Source organism: Herpailurus yagouaroundi, unplaced genomic scaffold (genome assembly GCF_014898765.1).
Source record: "Herpailurus yagouaroundi ecotype Mexico unplaced genomic scaffold, PumYag 188, whole genome shotgun sequence".
Taxonomy (NCBI): domain Eukaryota; kingdom Metazoa; phylum Chordata; class Mammalia; order Carnivora; family Felidae; genus Herpailurus; species Herpailurus yagouaroundi.
Genome location: NW_024412419.1, coordinates 2,776,180 through 2,788,542, shown reverse-complemented (window position 1 = coordinate 2,788,542; position 12,363 = coordinate 2,776,180). Strand labels below are relative to the sequence as shown.

The 12,363-nt window shown below is 44.5% G+C and overlaps 1 pseudogene; it reads right to left on the bottom strand.

Annotated features, from left to right (window-relative positions):
* Positions 1–2,695: 2,695 nt before the first annotated feature.
* On the bottom strand, positions 2,696–2,870 carry LOC121044651 (uncharacterized; annotated as a pseudogene).
* Positions 2,871–12,363: the final 9,493 nt, after the last annotated feature.

The following is a 12,363-nucleotide window of genomic DNA, read 5'->3' as shown; positions in this document are numbered from 1 at the left end:
AATGAAAATAGCATTTAGTGTTTAGTGTCCCAAGCACTGGAACAGATCCATGCACATCTGTATCATACCGTCTTTATAAGAAATTTGAGAGTGGATAATATGATCTCCCTTCCACGTATGGGAGACTGAGGTTCAAAATGCTAAGTGCTTTGCCGAAGGCTGCATGCTGTGGGCAACTCCTGCATAGTCTCACTTCAAAGTGGATATTTCTTTTCATGGCAAAAACTTGTATTGTTTTGCAATGCAAGTGCAGATTTAGGAAGGAAGGAAGGAAGGAAGGAAGGAAGGAAGGAAGGAAGGAAGGGGGAGGGGAGAGGGGTGAGGAAGGAAGGAAGGAAGGAAGGAAGGAAAGAAGGAGGGAGAGAGGGGGAGGGAGGAAGGAAGGGAGGGAGGGAGGGAGGAAGGAGGGAGGGAAGGAGGGAGGGAGGAAGGAAGGAAGGGAGGGAGGGAGGAAGGTCTGTTTAGAAAGCACAATGAAAATGTGGCTCCTGATGCCCCATGAGAAAATAATGAAATATTTGCAAGGCTCCCATCAGTATCTTTCTGTGGCTTTTCAACCCTACCTGGTCTTCAAGAAGACAGGCTGCCGCTGATGAGTCAGGACGAAGCACTCGCCTCCCTAGACCACACACCTGGGTATTCTGTACTGCCTCTAGTGCTCTAAGGTAATCATCACAGACTATTAGGAAAATTCAAGTATTTCAGTGGAATTTTCCTTGTGACAAGTGAACAAACCAAAAGGGAAAAGAAGGAAAATAAAATGAAAATGTGTCTCTTTCAAACTGCTTTCTCATTTCAGAATTCGTAATCAGGCAACAATTTTGTAACAAAATAGGAAACTCAAGCCTGATAGGATTTAATCTATGTAGTGCTATCCCTACCTATCAATAGCTTCTCAAATATTTTGTTTCCTTTTTCTTTTCTTCTTTTCTTTTTTCCTTTCCTTTCCTTTCCTTCTCCTTCTCTCCTCTTCTTTCACTGTTTTAGTAATCACCAGAGCATCACATTCTCTGAATCATTAAGGACCCCCCACAAATGTTTTCTGAGAGTTTTTTGTTTGTTTTTCTTACACTCTATTCACTCAACACTTACTATTTTGGGAATCGTGAGCCTAATACTTCCTTCAATCTTTGGTTTCTCATTTGCAAAACACAAGGTACCAACAACAATGGCCAGTGACACCCTCTATTTCACAGAGCTGGGATGAAAATGAAATAGGGGGTATAAATCCCCCCCCCCCCCCGTATGGGATGGACACTAATAACTCTTCTATAAATACATGAGAGAAGGCAAAAAAAGGAGAAATACCCTTAAAATAATTTTTAGATGGATAATTTCAAAAATCATCGTATAATAAGTCGATACACGTGTGTTAAATGTTGCTTAATGCTTCACATGGTACCTTCTTAAGACCAAAGTTAGTAACTAGCAAGGTCTGCACAGAAGCTTCAAAATTTTATTTCCCCAAAAGTTTTGACTACGAGCTCAGCATTCCAGTCGAGCTAGACATGGTTAGCATTGATAGCTGCTTAGAGCTACATATTTGGACCTTGGTTTATAAAGGGAAAGCCTAATAAAGCCTGAAGAGTGGTCAGTTACCATGATGGTGGGGGGAACTTATTTCCTTGGTGAAAATAAACTCATGCAAAGACCAGGATGATGAAAACCACAGTCCCAAGTAGCATCGATGGTCATTCTGTGCGGGTCCCTATCAGAGTCAGAAATTACCTCCACACACATCACACATCGGCAGAGAGCAAATGATTTCCTACAGCCTCATGGCTTTACAGGCTTTTTAAAATATCGAATTTCAACAAAGTATGCAATAAAGATCCCTTTTTTTTTAAGCCATTATACTCTTTTATTATTATCTTATGTAGCAACATAGACTGAACACGGTCCTACGGTAACTAAACCAGAATCCCAGAATGGTAATAACCAACTCTATTGATAAATTTCCAATTAAAGGATAAACTGTGTGTTATTTATCTCTAAATAAAAGCAGTTCATTCGGAGGTATCAGTTCATTTTTCTACTTTAAGAGAGGAAGAAAAATCCAGAACTGTGGTACAGAAATTTTATAAACTGATACATAAAGAGATTTGCATGCTAACACAACTCAACCACATTCATCAATACACATTCATCTGAAGCTTTTACAAGAGGCCACTGGTAGTGGAGAGTTATCCAGCTAGGTCTGGAAAGTCAAAATTGACCCAAATTTATCATCTGGAACCACAAATCCAGCTCCACAATTTCTCACTGCAATATTATTCTCTGCTATATTAAGAATACTCTTTTTTTCTTTCTTTGGTTGGTTGGTTTCTGGCGTGTGGGGTTTAACGTATTGGGTGGTCAATCCCCACTTGGAGGCAAAAAGGAATCCTGCAGGCAAATTTTCCCACACTAAAATCCAAATACAGGAAAAGATCAAAGCATGTGAGAACTAGCCCTTGGAATGTTCCAGGTGTAAGTTCAATGATAACTAAGTACTATTTAAGAAAGCTATGCTTCTGTACATTTGAGATTTGCCCAACTGACATCCAGATGGGAAGGAAACTCGTTTTTTAGTAGGGTTGGCTCACAACGTTATATTCATTTCTGGTGTACAACATAGTGATGTAATTGGTCTATACTGTATGCTGTACTCACCCCAAGCGTACCTGCCATCTGTCCCCACACTAGAAGAGTAGCAAAAGATGATTAGTTAGAAGCCACCATGAGGTGGCAGTGCCTTGATCATATGCATGCAGTCAGGTGGGGGCAGGGGGTGGGGGATGAAGGGGGGGGATTGGCGGGGGGGGTTGGCGGAGGGATCTCTCCCATCCTTGGCAAGGGGAGTGCTAACCCACTCTCCTTTCATACAACACAAGAAACTTTATTTTTTTAATAAGAAAAGTTCTTAGAAATCTACCTGTGTAAACCAAAAGTACCCTCTAACTGATGGCCTCTGCCCAGTTTCACATTTGGAGATGGAAATATGGAATTTGAAAGAGAAGGATGGAAAACTGATATGGGCTGCGGGCTTTTGCTGTCGTGGGCACTGAACACATAGATTCTCTTGCATCTAACATAATCCTCCCAATAAAACAGGGTGTTGGTCCGATTAGCCTCATCTGAGAGGAAGAAGCCCGAATTCTGGAGAGCGTGGATAATTTCCTCAGAACAAACTCCTAAGAAATAACTGCAAATGCACAACTCATTCTGCTTGATATTTACATGGACTTTCTTTTCTTTCTTTTTCAGGTCATGAATCCTCACTTTCTTGACACATGTAAATGACGAACTTTTTAAAGTTTATTTATTTATTTTGAGAGAGACAGAGATAACACCAGCAGGGGAGGGGCAGAGAGAGAGAGGGAGAGGGAGAATCTCAAGCAGGCTCCGCACTGTCAGCACAGAGCCCAATGTGGGGCTGGAACTTACGAACTGTGAGATTACAACCCGAGTGGAAATCAAAAGTCGGATGCTTAACCGACTGAGCCACCCAGGTGCCCCCAAACAACCAAGTTTTCTAGTAGCATTTATTCTATTGAAATGGTGGCCTTTGTGGTGTCACAATTCCACATATGCATTGGTCTGTGGTGTAGGCTGAGTTGTGTGTCCCTAAACTATGTTCAAAGCCTAATCCCCAGAGGTTGTGTGTGTGACTTGTTTGGAAATAGGGTCTTTGCAGGCATAATCATGTTAAGATGAAATCGTGGAACCCAATCCAACATAAGAGGGAAACATGGACATGGGGACACAGGGTAGAGGTCCATACAACAGTGAAGGCAGAGGTTGCCAGGATGCACCTGCCAGCCTAGGACCCACGGATCACAGACAATGCCAGAAGCCAGGTGAGACAAGAAATATTCTTCCCCAGAGCCTCAAGAGAAAGCATGGTCCTGTGGATGCCGTGACTGTGGACTTCTAGATCCCAGAACTGAGAGAACACACTTCTGTTGTTCAAGCCCCCCAGCATGTGGTGTTTTGTAATAATAGTCCTAGGACACCAATACCGTCTGCTTCTGGGCTCTTCATGATGCACATTGCTTTCTGCATCTATTTCCCTAATAATATAACACCACCTTAATCGCTATGGATTTATATTAAATCACAGTATTTGGGAGGACAAATTCCTCAACCTTGTAATTCGTCAGGCTTTTCTAACTACCCCTGACCACCTGTTCTCCCCTCGCAATTTTATGATAAGTCAGTGCAGGTCTGTGAAAAACCTGCGTTAGATATTGGTCGGAAGTTAGCGAAACCGGAAGACTAATTTGGGAAGTATTCACATGTTTAAGATAAAGTATTTTCTAGCTATGAAAGGGAAGTGTATCTCCATGTATTCAAATATTCAGTGATGCTTCATAATTTTCCCTATTGAGATTTTACACATATTCAGTTTATTCCCAGAGCCCTGGAAACACTGTAGAAATCGTGAATGCTATCTTTGTTACAACGGTTATGACTAGCATATAAAAGTGCTGTTGGTTTTTGTATGTTGACCTCATTCTCAGCAAACGTGCTCCATTCCCATATTATTTCAGGACAACGGATTATTTTGGATTTGTCCACAGCAACCTTATCGCCTGCAAATAAAGACATGTTAATCTCTCCCTATCCAATGTTTAAAATTCCTTTTTGTCTTTTCTTTAGACTTCAGTAGACACAGTGATAGCAGTCATCTTTATATTATTTCTGACTTTGGATAAATCTAAATCACCATCATTAATTATGAAGTTTTGTACAGGCTTTAAAAAAGATGAATATCTACTCATAGATAATAGAGTATTATCTGTTAGAAAAGTCTCTTCCTATTAAGAGCTTTTTTAAACATTATGAACATATAAACAAACAGGTAATGTCCAACCATTCTGAAATTCCTAGAAAAATACAAAATTCTATAAGTTTTCTTTATAGATACAATTTTTCAGTCTTTCAGTAAAACTTAAGACCTCTGGGGCACACTGAAGTCCTACCCTTTTCTAATTTGTAATTCTTTCGATGAGAGGTTCTATTTAAAAAAAAATAATAAGCAGGGGCGCCTGGGTGGCTCAGCTCAGGTCATGATCTCATGGTTCACAGGTTCGAGCCCAGCGTCGGGCTCTGCTGTCCATGCAGAGCCACTTCGGATCCTCTGTCCCCCCACCATCCCTCACCCACTTGCACTCTTTCTCTCTTCTCCCAAAAATAAATATTTAATTAAAAAACAAGCAAACAAATATCTGAAGCAATATTTGGCTATGCGAAACCAGGAATGTATGTCTCAGGAAACGCAGGCACATCTCGGATATTCCCAGTGGAATAAAAATACACTTCACGTCGCATTGTTGGTCTGTGTGAAGTTGAAGGGGAACAACACACAGGCATTTCCCTGAGAAACCCACGAAGCTGTGTGCAGCCCGCATGGGCCCCTTCCTTTCAAAGGACTCAGAAGGGCTGCTCGGATTGAAATGGCCACAAGAACTGTAAAAGGTGTTTTCACTTCATTTGAAACAATGAGTCCATCCGATTAAAATTTCTTTTGCGTTCACGCAGCTTCGTAAAATACCATATGTTTTACTGTGGTAAAGAGCATCAGAGCAGGGCCACTGGCCTTTCCTGGCACCTGCCCCACGGGAGCCACATGGACGACGGGCAGACACAGGAAGCTTCCTCCGTGTGCTCAGAACGCTAGGAACAGAACAGGCTTTTTAGTGATAAAAAAGTGCTGAGTACTCAGAACTGTAGGAACTCAGTTAAAAAAAAAAACTACATAGTTGTGTCCAAGGAAAGGTGGGGAAGGGCGGTGCTCCCGACAAGCGGAAGCCTTGAGGGAGGAGAGGGGTCTGGACGGGAGGGAACACGCCTGGGAGAAAGCAACCCAAGCACTGGCCAGACGGACGGGCACATCGGGAAATGCCACCAACAGTGACAGTGACACCCCCAACACTCAGAAACACCACCTGCATCCTGTACTCATGATACTGTATTTCTTCCTTTCTTTCTTTTATTTAATTTTTTTAAGTTCATTTATTTTGAGAGAAAGAGAGTGAGGAGGGGAGGGGCAGAGAGAGAGGGAGCGAGAGATCCCAAGCAGGCTCTGGGCTGTCAGTGTGGAACCTGAGGCCGGGCTCGAACCCACAAATAGTGAGATCGTGACCTGAGCCAAAACCAAGAGTCCAAGCCTTAACCAACTGAGCCACCCCGGCGCTCCGCATTTATTTCTAATAAGTAAATGTGTCGTGTGGTCATTTACTTCCAGATGGTTTGTACCCTCTTGGCTGATGCCATCCAAGGCCCAACCACAACATACAAATATCAGCCCAATAATTGGCACTTGGTGGGCTCTCAAAAACCTATTTACCTACCAGAATGATGAAAGAATAAAGAAGCTTGCATTTTGGAAAAGAATTTCCCTAATTCCGTCAGCTCTGGAAAGACTTGCCTGGGGGTGTCTGAGTGGCTCAGTCAGTGAAGCGTCAGACTCTTGATGTAGGCTCAGGTCATGATCTCACTGTTGGTGAGTGGGATCCCCACCTCTGACTCCACACGGACAACATGGAGCCTGCTTGGGATCCCCTCTCTCCCCCTCTCTGCCCCTCTTCCACTTTCTCCGAAAATAAATAAACATGAAAGAAGGAAGGAAGGAAGGAAGGAAGGAAGGAAGGAAGGAAGGAAGGAAAGAAGAAAGAAAGAAAGAAAGAAAGAAAGAAAGAAAGAAAGAAAGAAAGAAAGAAGGAAAGAAGGAAAGAAGGAAAGAAGGAAAGAAAGAAGGAAATAAAGAAAAAGAAAGAAAGAAAAAGAAAGAGGGAAAGAAATAAAGAAGGAAAGAAAGAAAAAGAAAGAAAGAGAAAGAAAAAGAAAGGAAAGAAGGAAAGAAAGAGAAAGAAAGAAAGAAAGAAAGAAAGAAAGAAAGAAAGAAAGAAAGAAAGAAAGAAAGACTTGCCTAGTGGTATGCAAACCCGGGATAAAAGGAAAACCCAGAACTGGACAAGTAGCCGGAAGGTTCCGCAAGTAACATCAACGTGGTTGAGAAGAGGAGGGGCTGGCATAGCAGCTACAAGGCTGGAGAAGCAGGGATAAAACGAAGCCATACTGCAGAGGCCACACTGTGGCTCACAGGGTAGGGGACACACAGGAGGAGGCGGGCTGACCCAGATCGTTGGCCTCAACAGCAGTGGGGACGCCGAGCAGGACCCGGGAAGGGGGAGAGGCCCGTGGCACCCCGTCGCAGGGTCTCCCGGCGGCACGACCGACCGCCCCAAGCTCCGTGCCTCCAGACACGGGCTGCTCCATCACAGCTTCCGCGGGCCTGGAAGGCCAGGCCACGCAGCACTGACTCAGCCTCTCCTCGGGGCCTCACCCGGCGGCCACCACCTGGCAAGAAAAGAAAGCGAAATCACCGGCTCCTTCTAGTTGGTGGCCCCGCAGTGCCAGCCAGGCCCAGGAGAGCCAGGGAGGCGGACAGGCCCGCCTCCACGTGGCTCGGACGGTCGGGGAGCGCGGAAAGTGGTTCGTCCGTTTCCAGAGACGGACACCTGTCCCCTTCGCCACTGGCCCTGAGCCACAAGGCCCGGCACAGGCTGCCTCCACAGCAGCCATTAAATATTAGAGACAAACCATGGACTTCGACACTATCTTTTGAATTCTTGTCAAGCGTCGGGCTCTGTGTTCATTCCGCCGGCACATTCCCAACACTGAGCTCCTTCTCCAGCCCCACGCCTCGCTCCCCACAGCCTCCCCCATCACGCAGGTGCACAGGGGGGCGACGCCTGCCGGGGCCCAGGCCAAACCGGCCCGGGGCTTCCTCATTTCCTCGTCCCCGGGACGCTTCTTCCCTCACCTGTCACGAACCGGTGCTACCTCAGCCCCAAACTCCTTCCAAAAGGCAGCCGCGTCTCTCCGACTTCCCGCTAACACCCACCCCTCTCCCCCGGATTAATGGGGCAGTCCTCGTTTCCACCCGGATCCTGGAATGTCTGGTCTCACCCCAGAGCCGACCCCTCAAACAGGACCTGTGTCACATTACCCAGGGCGGCCGCTAGGTGCCGAGATCCTAAGGAAGGCCCCGCCCCCCTTGTTTCTTGGGTCTCCGCGGTGACTTCTGTCCTCCTTCAGCCACACTGGCCTTTGTGCTGCTCCCACCCTGAGACCCTCACGAGCACTGGTGTTCCTCGCCTCTCCGTGAGCCCACGGTCTCCCCTCCCTCTGGTCTGTGCTTGGACGCCAGCTTCTTGATGAGGTCTAACCGGCACCCCCATTTAAAACTGCTGTTAGCTTTCCCCCCCAACACCCCCAATCCATATACTCTGTTCCATTTCCCCATATTGCCCTACTGCTCTTGACTTTCCAGAAAATCTGCTTCCTCATCATGTTCATCTGTATCGTTTATTTTCCTTTCCTTCCCATCCCCGGTCTCCAGGCAGAATACACATTCGGGAAGGGAGCGAGGAATTTGGTTTTGCTCCACTGATGTCTTCCAAGTGCCCAGAACCTCATCAGCATCCGATAGGTTATACAATAAATATTTGCCGAGTAAATAAATAAAAGTACTTTCCATGAATTAGCCGGTGAATTCTTAAGACAACCTAATGAGACGGGCACTGTCAGAGCGCACGTTCTGTAGAAGCAAAAGCTGAACCCAGAGAATGAACTGTGTTGCCACCAAAAGTACAGGGCTGCTTAGCAACAAAACAGAAGCCCAAACGGGGCCCGTGGGCCTCCAGGGTTCAGCCGGGGCTTCCCACACAGGCAAAGGTCTCCGAGGTGTAGCAACAGAGCAGAAATTTGCAGGACAGCAGAACACGGGATTCATCAGACTCTTTTCTTTCTAATTTCGTCAAAAAGCATGTAACAAAGCATCAGTCTCTGAGCATCGGTAAACACTCACTGAATCAAGTCAATAAATTAATATATGGGATGGACACAGAGGCGGGACGGGGAACAGCACCGGCAAGTTCCTAACCCCTGCCGTGCAGAGAGACCAGCTCTGCGTTGCCTTCTTGGATTAGCAGCTTTATAGCCAACGAGGCAACTAGCCAGATGGGGAGACCCTGGGATCACAGCACCACAGAAATACCTGTTTGTGGCTTAGAAAAGAAAAGAAAAGAAAAGAAAAGAAAAGAAAAGAAAAGGAAGGGAAGGAAGGGAAGGGAAGAAAGGAAAAGGAAAGGAAAGAAAATAGAGAAGAGAAAAGAAAAAAGAAAAGAAAACAAAAGAAAAGAGGAAAGGAAAGGAAAGGAGACAAAACAGTGCGATGCTGTTTCACGGAACATAAACAAAAATACGTAGTTCTCCTATTTCTAAATTAATATGACTGCTTTCTGTAGACTCTATTGTTTAAAAATAGAAGTGCTCACGGTAATTTAATTGAAAGACGGTATGGCATCTGGGCCAATATCCTTCGATGGATGCCGTTGCACAGATAGGAAATACGAAACATATTCAAGCCGGAGGCACTTTCCAGAGCTCCCTGAAAACATACATATTTTTTCTATTAAAAACAGAGGAAGTTTTGTTATTATTTGAATAGAGCTAATTTATGAAAACCAGCTGAAATATCCGGTATGGATTTGTAGAGTCCGTATTTAATTAGGGTAAAAGTCCGTATTTAATTAGGCCATTGTAAGTTCAGGTGTGTACAAATCAAGCCGCTGTAAAACTATCATTCATTTCCACACAGGAAATACCGTTGTCAATGGTTATGTCCAAACATCAAACCATCTTTTAAAAGCGTACCGTGATATATTAATATTCACTAATTTCAGCTCGAGGAAAGGGGACATTTTCATCTCTTTAAAGCGAGGAAAAGGGATTTAGACAAATCTCCAAATGCATCGGATCATTAACTTGCTTCCAGCAACGCAAAATTGCAAGCTCGCCCACAAGAGCACTTGCTTTAGAAATCACTCCCGTCGGCTGTTTCGCTGACCGGGGAAAAAGCAAGCCACCCCTGGGCACTGGGCATGTCGTCCTCAGAGCACCCGGAGGAGTCTTCTGTGCCTCCTCCCTGCCGGTGCTCCAACAAGAGCCACTCAGAACGGGATGGGGACCCCGGGGCACACCAGGGCACTGGGTTCCCAGCAAGTTCTCAGGGCTCCTACCTCGGACCCAACTTTCCAAACTTCCTCAACACGAGGGCACCGTTGAAGCATCAACGACCGTGACGAGTTCTGCGAAACACCTGTGTTACTGGGGCTTCCTGACTGAGAGGATGATAAAGTGTTAGTAAGAGTTAAGTAATAATGCTGCGTGGCTTTATATTTCTTCATTATAACCAGACCCATAGACATTTAAAGAAAGTAGAGACACAGGGACAAGACTCTGTCCTCCTGTAGACAACATCTACTGCACGCACAGGTCTGTCTGTCAGACTCCCACAGGCCCTCACCACCCACAGCCCCCCCAGAGGGACCCCAAGCACACGGGGAAGCCACATCGCAGGAAGGAAACCGGGGACCGAGGAACCCAAGTGGAGTTGGGTGGTGTTTCTTTCCTCAAGTCCTGGCACGTTTTGTTAGCAGCACCTGCCCTGTGTGAGCAGGACGGGACTGGGGTCTCCCGTGCTGGGGACACACGCTACAGACAAACCTGTGTAAGCAGGATTTCCTTGTCCCCTTTGTGGACTAAGATTATTCCTGAGCCAAAAGGAATGATTAGTGTTGGGATATCCAGCCACTTTGGGAGACTTGCAGAAGACGTGATCTGACTAGACTCTTCTAGTTACTACAGACACCAGCTTCTTCCACACGAGGTGACCGTTGTCTTTAATAGGATCCTTTCTCCCTCTTCTGAAGCCCAGTGTGTGGAGGAATGAGTACAAATCTGGATACAGGGACACTGGTGCCCCATTTGCTCATGACTGCATACAAGACCAAGGAAATTATTGGTGACCAATAGCAGGCATCTTCTAGGTGAAATAAAAACTCTACTCCTAGAAATACACTCTAGAAAAAGAATTTAATGTTTATTTATGTAGGGAAACATGTTGAAAATTAAGCTATTTTCCACGGATTTCCTGATTGTACAGATGAGAGGGAACTCTAAATAGTCAACATTGTGATATTCATTACAGGTAAAAAAAGAAAAAAAGTTATCAGTAAAAACAATGTCTTCATCAATCACGGTCCAGAGCTATTCCTGAATTAATGGTACATATCCTTGTGCCAAAAAAGGAGAAGGTAACAACAAATAAAACACGGCAGGCTTTCTTAGGCAATAGTACCCAAAGACCATAATCAGGATAGTTCGATGTTGATTTGTTGGTGGAAAAACCATAGACCTGGATTATGTGACTTTTTAACCAGGAAGGTAAAGACGACTTAGATGTGTCAAAACGAAACAGACAATATTTGGTTTCACAAGATCTGTCTGGTAAACTTTCCCACTCACTCGGTATACCTTCCTTTTTCTTTTCCTCTTCATTATTTTCCTTCAAAAGTCAGCTCTTTAGAACAAAAGACACTCAAACTATCATTTAGAATGTTTTGAAATGCAGTGGGATGGAGGGGTTTGCGTGCGTGTGTGTGTGTGTGTGTGTGTGTGTGTGTGTATGGGAGAGAGAGAGAGAGAGAGAGAGTATGTGTGTGTGTGTGTGTATGGGAGAGAGAGAGAGAGAGAGAGAGAGAGAGTGTGTGTGTGTGTGTGTGTGTGTGTGTGTGTGTGTGTGTTTCAGAGTGGAGAAAATCAAAAGCAAGAGAATAGTCTTGAAAAGGTCCTCCTGAATACTCTTGGCTGTATTCACAGCAATTCTGAGCTGTCTCCAGACCACAGAGCAATTAGGCTAATGCCATCATTCTGTTGTCCCTTTTGTTCCTGAAGCCTATTCTTTAATATGTGTCTAAATAATTTAATTTTCGGATGGGATGTGGACAAGGTTCAGTGAAAGAGGGGCAGAAATCCTATGAATCTTAATGTCTGTCACTTTCCTGCAAGTGCTTCTACATTAATAAGAGAGATTCCTCAGTCCTTTTTTAAAAGACCCACAGAAGTCAGTAGCCTACAGTTCTGATAATAGCTACATTCGTTTGCATTAAATGCTTCCATAAATGATGTGCGAAAGTGCTATTATTTCTGAATATCTGAAGACAATTGTGAATAGCATTAACTCCACTAAAACAAAGAGGAACAGACATTTTCATTTACATTATGATTTCACAGTGAATAAAGTTGAACCAGCTGGAAACACCGAAAAGAAAAAACCTTCCATGATTGTTAAATGTGGTTTTCATCATTAGAATTTCTTCTTTAAGAGAACTGACATTTTATCAGGCCAGTGTCCTCATCCATTTATTAGAAAAAGCACTGGAAAATAAAAAGTGATTTCATTTCTAAAAAAAAAAAAGAAAAAACACACAACTGTATTGTGCACCTACGTGGGCCAGTGGTTGTGGAAGC